The sequence below is a fragment of the Mixophyes fleayi genome, chromosome 8 (genome assembly GCF_038048845.1).
Source record: "Mixophyes fleayi isolate aMixFle1 chromosome 8, aMixFle1.hap1, whole genome shotgun sequence".
In the NCBI taxonomy this organism is placed as follows: Eukaryota; Metazoa; Chordata; class Amphibia; order Anura; family Limnodynastidae; genus Mixophyes; species Mixophyes fleayi.
The window spans coordinates 94,820,581-94,832,580 of NC_134409.1; positions in this window are offsets into that span (position 1 = coordinate 94,820,581).

Consider the following 12,000-nt stretch of genomic DNA (forward strand, 5'->3'; position numbering starts at 1 on the left):
AAGAGTTTATTTACTAATGAAAAGAGACAGATAAGAGAAGAGTTTATTTACTGTTGAAAAGAGACAGACAAGAGTTGATTTACTGTTGAAATGATACAGGGGTGTTGTTCAGGTGTGTTTGATGAAACATGGTAAAAAGGTGACCTGAAAAAAAAGGTTCTGTTTAAAAGGCAAACAGGATATAAAGAAACCTTTGCGTGAGTGGCATTCTGTTCTAACAAAGAACAGGGGAAAAAGAGACGCCACAGATTATACATGGCAGGTATACTTCCCAATAGTAATCGCAAAGCTTACTGATAGTTAGTATCTGTAAGCGGTGCGATCGGACCGCATAGTTGATTGTGCAGCCGTGATTGTGACCTGGGAGATATGGGAGGAAATACGCTGCAACCACTGATATTCATAATAAATATTGGGTGCTAACAGTTGTAAAGTACTCAAACTAGGAAAGGCAGGGTATTGCGACGTTGGTACTTGTCTGATCCCAGTTGTGTTAGGTTGTTTCTCCATTGAGTATGTGTTATTGTTCAGTGGTACTTAGTGACGGGGAGTTGAGGGGACGTACCTGTTGAAATCGTCCACGGCCAATAAGAGATGGCCAATTGTGTGCTGCCTAAGGATTGGCCGGCAAGGTATATTATGCATAATAAATATGGTGCTGCGACAAATGGGTCAATTTAGACTTGTTGAATAATGTTAGCGATAAAGTACGGTTGATTGAATGATGACTGTTTAAAATTGTGGCAACGAGAAGGGTACACGTGGCAAGGGACCGCGTGCTCAGCGGAAGTAGGTGTGGTGCAAAACGCGCACACAACAGAAGTGAGCGTTGCAAAGCATGGAGAACTAAGCGCAAGCATGCCCCCGCTGCAAAATGCGGTTGGGGTGGTAAGTACAGCCGATAACAAAAATGTTAATCTAAAAACCAGGACACAAAACTCTTTACCTAGTTGGAGAGGCATCATGGTAGATGCTCTTAGAGAGTCTGCCGTGGAGCATGACAAAAATATAGGTAAACATGAAGAAGCACGAAGGTTAAGGATGGTAAGTATTCAGGCTTTAGAGGGACTGTGTCACGGTTGTCAGAATTTTTCCCAGAGCGGTGATGCCCATGCCAGAGCTTGCCCTGATAGTAGCGAAACAATATAAGCAGTTTTGGTACGTGTAGGGAAATTCCCGGGTTGTAATTCAAACTGTATACTACACTGGTTGAGAAACCCGCGGAAATTCTACGGATCGCCATCATATTTAGCTGGCGTGGGAAGATGGAGTCCAGAAGAAGTAGGTAGTGAAGCAGGTCTTACTGGCTCAGGCGGAGTATGGGATGGTTGACTGCGGAATACCTGCAAGGTATCCATATGCGTAGAAACATCCTGCAGGAATCTCAAAATTTGCCCCTGGTTAGTTTCTCATCTCCCAATGCGTTCAGCTAATATTTGGACAGAGTCCTCCCTTGGGGTATGTTCCCCTAGCGGATACATTGGGCCAGAACAAACTGTCACGGTCGTCTGAATTTCTTGATTCGATTCGGGACCCTTGGGCCTAGCTGGAGCAGGACTGAAACAGAAACTAGCAGCCTGGATGATCATCCTGCTCATGTTCTTGCTGAATGTAAAATATAACAGGGGAATAAGCAGTCTGGAAATGCTGACAGGAACAGTGCACTTTGTAAGGCTGACAGGAACACTGCACTTTGTAATGCAGACAGGAACACTGCACTTTGTAATGCAGACAGGAACACTGCACTTTGTAATGCTGACAGGAACACTGCACTTTGTAATGCTGACAGGAACACTGCACTTTGTAATGCAGACAGGAACACTGCACTTTGTAATGCAGACAGGAACACTGCACTTTGTAATGCAGACAGGAACACTGCACTTTGTAATGCAGACAGGAACACTGCACTTTGTAATGCAGACAGGAACACTGCACTTTGTAATGCAGACAGGAACACTGTCCTCTGGAGAGAAGTGTGTTGTTCTGGCAATGAACAGATCACAGCAGCAGGTTTAAATAGGGTGTCCCAAACAACTATTGGCTGATCAGTTCATGTGATCACAGCTACTGAATCTGGTTGGTCTGGAATGATCACCTGACTGCATCCAAGATGGCCGTGCCCATGCAGCAGAACAAACAGTATGTGTTTGTTTACAAACGGAGGTGTAGAGGACGGGAATGCTGCAGACGACAAGAAAGGACCCAGGTAGCCGTGATATGACAGCGGCGGATGAGGTAAGTGCGGCTAAGATCAAGATTTGTGACAGTATGAGTAACTAAGAGTTAATTTTGCACTTCTCTATTATATTAAATACTAGGACTTCTGTGCAAAGTGTGCCTTTATATATATGCACAAAGGGTGGGGACAGGAGACTAGCTGAAGGTAAATTAAGTAGTCATACAGATATGCATCTCTGTGTAGAACATTGGAGTAGGATTTTTGCCACAAGACCTGACATAATGTGAAACCCTAGAAAATGTAAATTTTTCATGTTTTATATTTTTTACTGTTAGACTGACAGGTACTGGATAATGTTATATTTGAAGAAAGTGTTACAGAGATAGATCCCTTTGTCCTTCGCCCTAAGCCAAGTAGCTGAACGTGTGGGATTGAAAATGGCATGTGAGTTGGCAGAGGGAAAATCAATTGATATACATTGGTCTTCAGCATTTTTCTAGTCTAGGGGCGATGTTGAAGCGACTGAAGAACTTTTTATAGCAATGGCAGTACATGAGTAGGACATTACATGGAGGACTTGTGACAGTGAGTCAGTTACTAATTGAAGTAGCTGTTAGTAAAGTCCACACTTACACACATGACTGTACATGACTGTCACACCAGGGCGGACATGGCTGTCAAATAGACTGCAGGGTTTTATATGAAAACCAACAAATCTATGTTTCTATGTTTTGTTATGTTTTTCATTGTATTGTTTTAAATTGTGTACACACACACATGCACACACACACACACACTGTTGAAGGATTTTTACCTCCTCCTGGGTTTCAATCTCAATATTGTGGCAAATGTATGTATGACCATTTAATACCGTTATATTTATGACTATTACCGTCAACCAACTCCTCGCAAAAGGTATTTCTAAATTAACCCAAGAAACATCATTCTTATATTTCCTTAAATCGACAAGCTTCAATAATAACCACAGCAAGATATAACTTAATTTAAAGTGTGTTGTATTATATTATAGAACAATAAACAGCGTAACAATATTTTACACAAAATATAGTTTTTAGTGCCATATACCACACTTATTGCCTGTAATATACATATATATGTAATTGTGTGTGTGTGTTTTGACTAACTCTTGTCTAAAGGTTTAGTGTGTGTGTGTGTGTGTGTGTGTGTGTGTATGTGTATGTGTATGTTTTAAGCTATGTGTATGTGTATGCATTGTGTAGTGAAGGGGGAGGGGGGAATCCATACAGACAAGCATGCACACATTCCATTCATCTCACTAAAAGTCCAGCGGCCATTTTTAAACACATGGTTACAACCAGATCAATCTGCTCTACTTTCCCTTTAAACCAACAATCCAACAAAATGTTTTATTTAACAATCTGATCACATCCAGAATAATTCATCACTTTCTATGCATTTACATTAAACTGCATAGAGCAAACTATTTCTATTCAAAAACTCCATTACAGCAATAAACCAACACAGGACTATGTATAACACAATCGCCTCCATTTATATCAACAATCTATCCCAAACACAACAGGAATTCCAAGAATTGTACAGCACTCCACGAATCACAGCATTGCAACATTATTACAAGTCATGAAACCAATACTGAACCACAGAACTGTGTATAACATAAATGCTTTCATTTAAACCAGCAATCTATCCCAACAAGGCATGCATTTATGTAAATCTATCCATACCAAACCAAAATCTTTCCAATCACATTTACCATCTGTATTCAAACTTTCATTCTCATATACTCTACACATATGCGTCTTCCAATCAACAGCACATTATAACACGCTCATTCAAACTCCATACTAGTCAGGGCCTTTGTAGTCCATGACCTGCATGTCACTTCCCTGTATCACGGCATGTCTGGACAGTCTAGAAGCAGCTTCCAAAAAGGAAGGTCTCTCTTTCTCTGTATACAGTAAAAAAACCTTTTTTGTGGGCGGAGACTAGAACCTGGCTACAGTCTTTCATATGTTAATTTCTGACCAAATGCTCCAAACCTGATTATCAAGTATTTACAACCATGCTTGCAATGGCGGAGGATTTCCATGTGTACAGTCACTTATCTAATTCCATTGTGGCTGAATCTGTTATATGTTATAAAATGAAACATAAATAATAGATTATTTATATACTCTTCATCATTGCCCATGATGTCAGTTGCCTGTCATTACAGTTAGACTGACAGATATCTGTTGTCATCTCTTATCAGTGTTTATAGTGTTCCTAGTGATTGTATGCAACATGTATGAGTGTGTGAGAACAGGTGGTCAATAGGGCTACATATATATATATATATATATATATATATATATATATATATTTGAGTTTGGAATTAAATATGGTAAGGCAATTTTTAGTATAAATATCATGTAAGAAAGGGGTGAAGAAATGGGTCTCCTATGTTGGCATGTCTGATGAAAAAACCTTGGCTTAGGAATAAATATCAACACATGTCAAGGTACTCCCCAATAAATTATGCCTCAACAATTAAATCTAAGATCTGAAGGTTGTTCCATCTTTAGTGTCTCTTCATGATGTCATAATCTTTGCAAAGTACGATGGGGGAGGGTCTTGTGGGGTACAATCATCTGTGACATATGGTTTGGCTCTCATCTGTGTCCAAGTCCTGCCATTCTGTGTCCTTAACGACCGTCCCAGGATCTCATGTCATCTGTCAGGGATATCATCTGCTACAGCTGGGCACCGCATTAATTCTCATCCATCTTGTAGGAAAGAAAAGAAAAGAAAATATCAGTTGTTATTTTTACTTTTTCCTACCCATCTTTCGTTTCCTGCGTCCGGGCCACTTCTGGCATTCTGATGTCCTCTGCAGCTGTCCACTTCTTGGTTCTTAATATGGGAAGAAAAAAACAAAATACTCTTCTGGGAATTCTCCCTTCGGAGCATGGTTAGCATCCTATCCCATCACCTCTGATGACTTACGAATTTCATTCCAGGTGTTACTATCATTATGGAACTGGAAAAAACAAACATATTTTGCTGTCCTTTGCGAGTATTATCAACCAAACTTCACATAATTTCGACCACTAGGTGGCATCAGGGATCTGTAGACTGCCTTATCTTATTACATTACCATAAAAATTCCTTCAACGTTTGCCTGTACCTGGGAAAATTTCAAATTTTTATACCCTTCTTAGCATTACCATTATCCCCCTTTTTCTCATTTCCAATGATCTATGTATCAGTTGGGAAGGAGAAGCAAAGGAATCATGTTCTTAGTTACCTGTGGAGACAGAAAGAAATGTGAGTATACATAATACATTTATGTCACATAACGACATCTCACCTAATCATATCTCCAAGGACACATGATGTTTAGAGATTTACCCATTTAGTATATTGGTGATGGCAATTTCCCTCTGAAGAACCTTTATAAACACTGAAAAGCTTTAGAAATTTTGTACATGACCACCTTTGCTGGGTGGCGGATCTGTATATCCCCTACTGAGGAACTCTCTCTAAAAAACTGATTTAGGCACGCTATTGCCCCTACTGGCCAGCAAAGATTAATGCAACAAAATCACTAAACTACCATTTTGTTTTAAAACTTTTACTGCAGTTGGTAAAAAAATCACTGCTTAAATCTACTATATGATCCATATCAGTCCCCCTGATCCTGGTGAATAAAACTACTATCCACTGGGGTTTATTTTGTTTAACTCGGTTTTACAGGTATTTATGAACACAAACTTTTAAAAATTTGTGTCTGCCATCAACAAGCACTAATATTCATGCCCTGGGTTACTCCTCGACTCTAATTAACCATGTTTACATACAATTGTGTGATTCCCTACCTAGTCCTTATATAATGATACAACAGTTCTTATGGCATTTATCAGATGCCGTGTAACCTTACATAAGTTGAAATTTCCATGTTACATTTTTGAGTGGCATATACCACTGTGCATTAGGATCCCCCTTTTTATCCCTGGGCAATTAAACACATTACCATTATCCACGGGTTTCATTAATTCTAATGCTACATGTTACCAAACACCTCCAAAATAATGACATGTAAAATTATCAGATCTATATCTTATCCCGCCCGTTTCCAGAATACTACTAACTCTGATGAAGGGGCTGCAATACATATCTGTGACCACTAGGTAGTGTGTCTGTTACTAATATTATTTGTTCTTTCCAATATACCATTACAAATTACCTGTATATACCTGGGTTTTTAAAATGAGTAGGATTTTAAATACCACCTCTCTATTATCCTATATATCCTTATATACAGTATTAAAACAAATGCATATATATCTCAGACATTGCAAGGGCTAAATCAATTTTCATTTGTTGACATAACAGCAAGGACGTCTCCTTGTATACATTCAACTACCTCCAATGACAAAACACACATTTTACTTATTATTCCCTATTATGTTACCAGGGCAATTAAGTGTTCAATGCTCTGAGTACATATAATACCTTATTTCTCAGAATTTATAATGTTATATATTTTACCATCTAAAATCAAGTCTTTTGCAGCCATGTACATACCTACCTGTGGCATATTGAATAATATAAATATTCATATTTTACCTGCAGTGACCTGTGATCGGGTCCACTTAGTTACACCCAGCTTATCAATACATAACCTGATTATAAGCTTTCTACTGGTGATCACTATACGTTTTAGCAGGGTTAAACAAACAGGTTAAGCATACCACACTTTGTGAGTTCCTAAAGTAATTAAAAAAATTAAATCCACATGTTCCCTGTTATAGACTTGTGTGTTAGTAATTTGTGTGAGTATCCCCGTCTATTGAGTGGAAATGCTGTTCTCAATCGTATAGGGATTGGTAAATTCGTCTTGCAGATCTGGTTGTACCCAGCCAAAATCGCTAATAATGGCTTTACCGGGGAACCATTGGCCATGATCCGCTCATAATTTAAGTGTCGCCAAAGCCGTACCCACTAAACAACTGTCAAAGGCGTGTTTCTACAGAAGTTACATATCGGAATGCCTCTATGGATTACCTAGTATACTTAATCTACAAGAAACAAGCAACTTGAACTATCCATATAACATAAAAATATTGTATCAACCCAAACTAACTATTGGCGTATAATAGAATTTGCGCCTTTTTCCGCTATTTTCGTCACATCGAATAATACGCACCCGTGACATCTCCGATGTACTTTAGAGGCATCTTTCTACACAATCTTCAAAACAATCACCTCCTACCACTACAATACAGGACAAGGTGTCGCAGCTTTCACGCTTATGCGTTCCTGCTAAGAATCCGTGAGAGCTACTCCCGCGATTCTTTGGTATGACAGGGTTCTATATTACCCAGATATCACACACCACTTGAGAAAAACCGCCAAGTATCCAAAACTACCTCTCCAAACCAATTCTGTAGACATGGTGTGATTAAAATGATCCCTAATAATCACATACTTTGCAAATTTGGTTATGCAAAAAGTCCTAATTAAAATATAAATTGCCACAGGAGAAGTTATAACTAAATTTGATTCTGAGATTAAAAAGGAAGAGGAAAAAACTAAATTTTCTCCTGAGTATATTATTTCTGTTGTCTGTCCCCACCAGTCCACAGAATCAGATTTAAACTATAAATATAACCGCTTAGTAAACACAAGTCCTTCCAACTACACTGTATTATAAGTGAAGACAAAACAATAACCATCATAATTTCTCGCAGCTATCATTAAATAACTATCAGACTACTTCAAGATCATACATAATCCTTACATAGTACACCTATAGATACAGAATAGTTCAAACGATACATACTCCCGTTATTAAACGTCTATATGCCAAAACAATATGAAAATTAAAATTAAAAATCATAATCTAGATTAACTGTAATTAATTATATATCTTTTAGGACACAGATGAAACAATGCTACTTGTCAAAACCGCTTTCTAGAAAAGGTGTACGGTAATATCACACAAATATCACCTCCTTTGTGCATCTATGCTATTCGTCCCCGCCCCTCTACCAAAAAGGGTCTACAATATAACAGTAATTTCACCAATATATCTTCAAGAAAATTATACTTAAAACAGTTCGGGCTGGCTCACCATTGTTAAAGGATTTTTTACCTCCTTCTAGGTTTCAATCTCCTTAATATTCTGGCAAATGTATGTATGACCATTTAATACCGTTATATATATATATGGCTATTACCGTCAACCAACTCCTCGCAAAAGGTATTTCTAAATCAACCCAAGAAACATCATTCTTATATTCCCTTAAATCGACAAGCTTCAAAAATAACCACAGCAAGATATAACTTAATTTAAAGTGTGTTGTTTTATATTATAGAACAATAAACAGCGTAACAATATTTTACACAAAATATAGTTTTTAGTGCCATATACCACACTTATTGCCTGTAATATACATATATATGTAATTGTGTGTGTGTGTGTGTGTTTTGACTAACTCTTGTCTAAAGGTTTAGTGTGTGTGTATGTTTTAAGCTATGTGTATGTGTATGCATTGTGTAGTGAAGGGGGAGGGGGGAATCCATACAGACAAGCATGCACACATTCCATTCATCTCACTAAAAGTCCAGCGGCCATTTTTAAACACATGGTTACAACCAGATCAATCTGCTCTACTTTCCTTTTAAACCAACAATCCAACAAAACGTTTTATTTAACAATCTGATCACATCCAGAATAATTCATCACTTTCTATGCATTTACATTAAACTGCATAGAGCAAACTATTTCTATTCAAAAACTCCATTACAGCAATAAACCAACACAGGACTATATATAACACAAACGCCTCCATTTATAGCAACAATCTATCCCAAACACAACAGGAATTCCAAGAATTGTACAGCACTCCACGAATCACAGCATTGCAACATTATTACAAGTCATGAAACCAATACTGAACCACAGAACTATGTATAACATAAATGCTTTCATTTAAACCAGCAATCTATCCCAACAAGGCATGCATTTATGTAAATCTATCCATACCAAACCAAAATCTTTCCAATCACATTTACCATCTGTATTCAAACTTTCATTCTCATATACTCTACACATATGCGTCTTCCAATCAACAGCACATTATAACACGCTCACACTCACCTTTCATGCCATTCAAACTCCATACTAGTCAGGGCCTTTGTAGTCCATGACCTGCATGTCACATCCCTGTATCACGGCATATCTGGACAGTCTAGAAGCAGCTTTCCATGTGCACAGTCATTTATCTAATTCCATTGTGGCTGAATCTGTTATATGTTATAAAATGAAACAAAAATAATAGATTATTTATATACTCTTCATCACACACACACACAAATTAGTTAATATATGATATTTGTGTTACCTGAAGAATAAACAATCTGGACGGTGAAGGGAGGTGGTCAGGAGTTTTCTGGACCCTGGAAAGATGGACACGGTAGACCAGTAACTTCCAGAGTGTATCTTCCAGACCTAGCGGAGGCAGCCAGGGGCGGACCCAGACATTTGCCCTACCCAGGGCGATTTTAGGGGCGGCGATTTAGGCCCCACCCCCTTTCTGTGTTCTAAGGCTGCCGGCGGCTGCACAGTATGTGCAGGTCCGTTCAGCAGTGAAAGTGTGCTGTCCCGCTGCTCTGATTGTGTTTAAAACACAATCAGAGCAGCCAGGCAGCACACTGTCACTGCTGAACGGACCTGCACAGTGTGCAGCTGTCAGCAGCAAGCCCCTGCTAGGGGGGGGCGATCACCCCGATCGTCCCCCCTGGATCCGCCACTGGAGGCAGCACATGGTCTGGCTCAGCTGGGTACAGAAGGTATGTGCTAGTTGGTAAGAGTATATTGGGGTGCACCAGACGTTTCTTCTCAAGCTAGTAGGAAAGCAATGTCCAGTCATGATTGAGAGAGTGTCAGGAAGATGATACCAATAGAGCCGTCCCATACCCCTCCTACAGGTGGACTTTCTCTAGGTAAAACAAATCCACGTCATCCAATTACCACTTTGCAGGATCCTCAAATATGTACTAGTGTACCGATGAAATATATCTGGGTAAAGGTGTATTGAAATGTTTCTAATGTATTTCTGTATAATACTCAGCGTTGTTGTTAGTAAATGTGGTAACCATAGAGTTATAAAAGGTAATAGGGGTATTCATGTTATTGGTAATAACTATATAATGTATGAGCAGTGATAACAAGTTATATACTTTGATTAAGCCAGAAACCAGGGGGAAAATAAAGTAACGGTACTAGATAGAAAGAAATTGAATATAATGAGGGTTGAAACTTGATTGGAGTGGCTGGTAGCTTTGGCCACTATTCCTCCCCACTATCAAAATCACTCCTAAACTGCCTCTTAACCTGTTGTCTTTTGAAATGTTTTTGACTTTTTCTTGTGATGAGTTTGTAACGGAGAGACTGTTCTAGACCTTGAGAGGAATAGCAAATAGTGAGACAGCAACCGAGAACGTTCAAAACATTGTGTCCTGAGGTGTTACACTAACTGTCAGGATGTTGGACAGGGAGAGTAAGTTGTGGAACTGTAATTTCCTATGCTCAGGTTGATTGATTGACAGACAGGTACCAAGTGTTGACGACCAGCATCATGTCCTTAGGGATAGCAGAGAGACACTGGTACCCATTCCATCCACTGCAGAGGAGTCGACAGCCGGAGAAGGTTCCAATTACACTCGTGAATCTGTGGAGACCCCAATTGCAGTTAACAACACCTGAGCCAAGAACTTTTGCAAAGACAGTTGTCCAACATGAAGTAATAGTTTTTCCTCTTTTTCCTGTTCTGTGTTTCTCTCTCATTCTCTTTTCAGGACAGTCAATTCTTTCAATTGTGAACAAGTGACAGAGGCTGGTTCTGATAGTGATATTGAGGAGTTGGGGATGAAGGAGACGGTGTTAGCACAATCAGTCCAACCAATTACTCTATTCAATTCAGGGGTAATGGAAAATTTGAAAATCTGGGAGCTTGGAGAAAGTGCGAGGGGCTATTGTCTGAGGAGTATTACGTCCATAATACGTCCGTAAGTACGTTGACCCCATAATTGAAGAGAGGTGCATCCAGCAATGGCAGTCCTGTAATATTCGGACTTGAGCAGGCATCCTTGAGAATGATTATCCTTCTTGGGTGGGAAAGGTTTTAAACCACACAGTGCTGGGTGTGCTCTCAAGTGCCTCAGAGATTATATCAAGTAACACTAGTTCTCTTTCCACTAAATATTCCTGAGGTACCCGAATTATGGGGTGGGAGGTCACTAGTGGAAAGGTAAAACAGCTAGGTCCCTTAGTTTAGTCTCCCAATATTTGGCAGGCCGATCACTGTTTCACGTACAAAGAAACTTGAGTATTGGCAGACTGGGAAGAATGAACAGACAATAGCCCACCCCACAAGTGTTGATGAAAAGAACTGTTGACATTATTAGAGTGTATATAAAAACTCAAGGTGAAGGAGATCGTATATGACATTGTTGATAGACATAGGATGATGTTATTGATGAACATGTATTATTTAAATGTTGTCTGAGCTAAATGACATGCTTTGGACAGATGAACATGTTAGGCATGAAGAAAGGTTGTAGAATATTCTATATTGTTGATACCTGTTCTATTGCACCCTTGAAGGGCATACAAAAGGTTATCTCCAAGCTCCAGAGGTATATGTTCTATAGTAAAAGTAAAATTGTTTCTAGAATTATGACTCTCTTTTAAGGTAACCTGTCTGGGATCTACAGACAGCATGGTCATACACCAAGGGGGACTTACATTATAGAGCAATGAAACGTGGTAC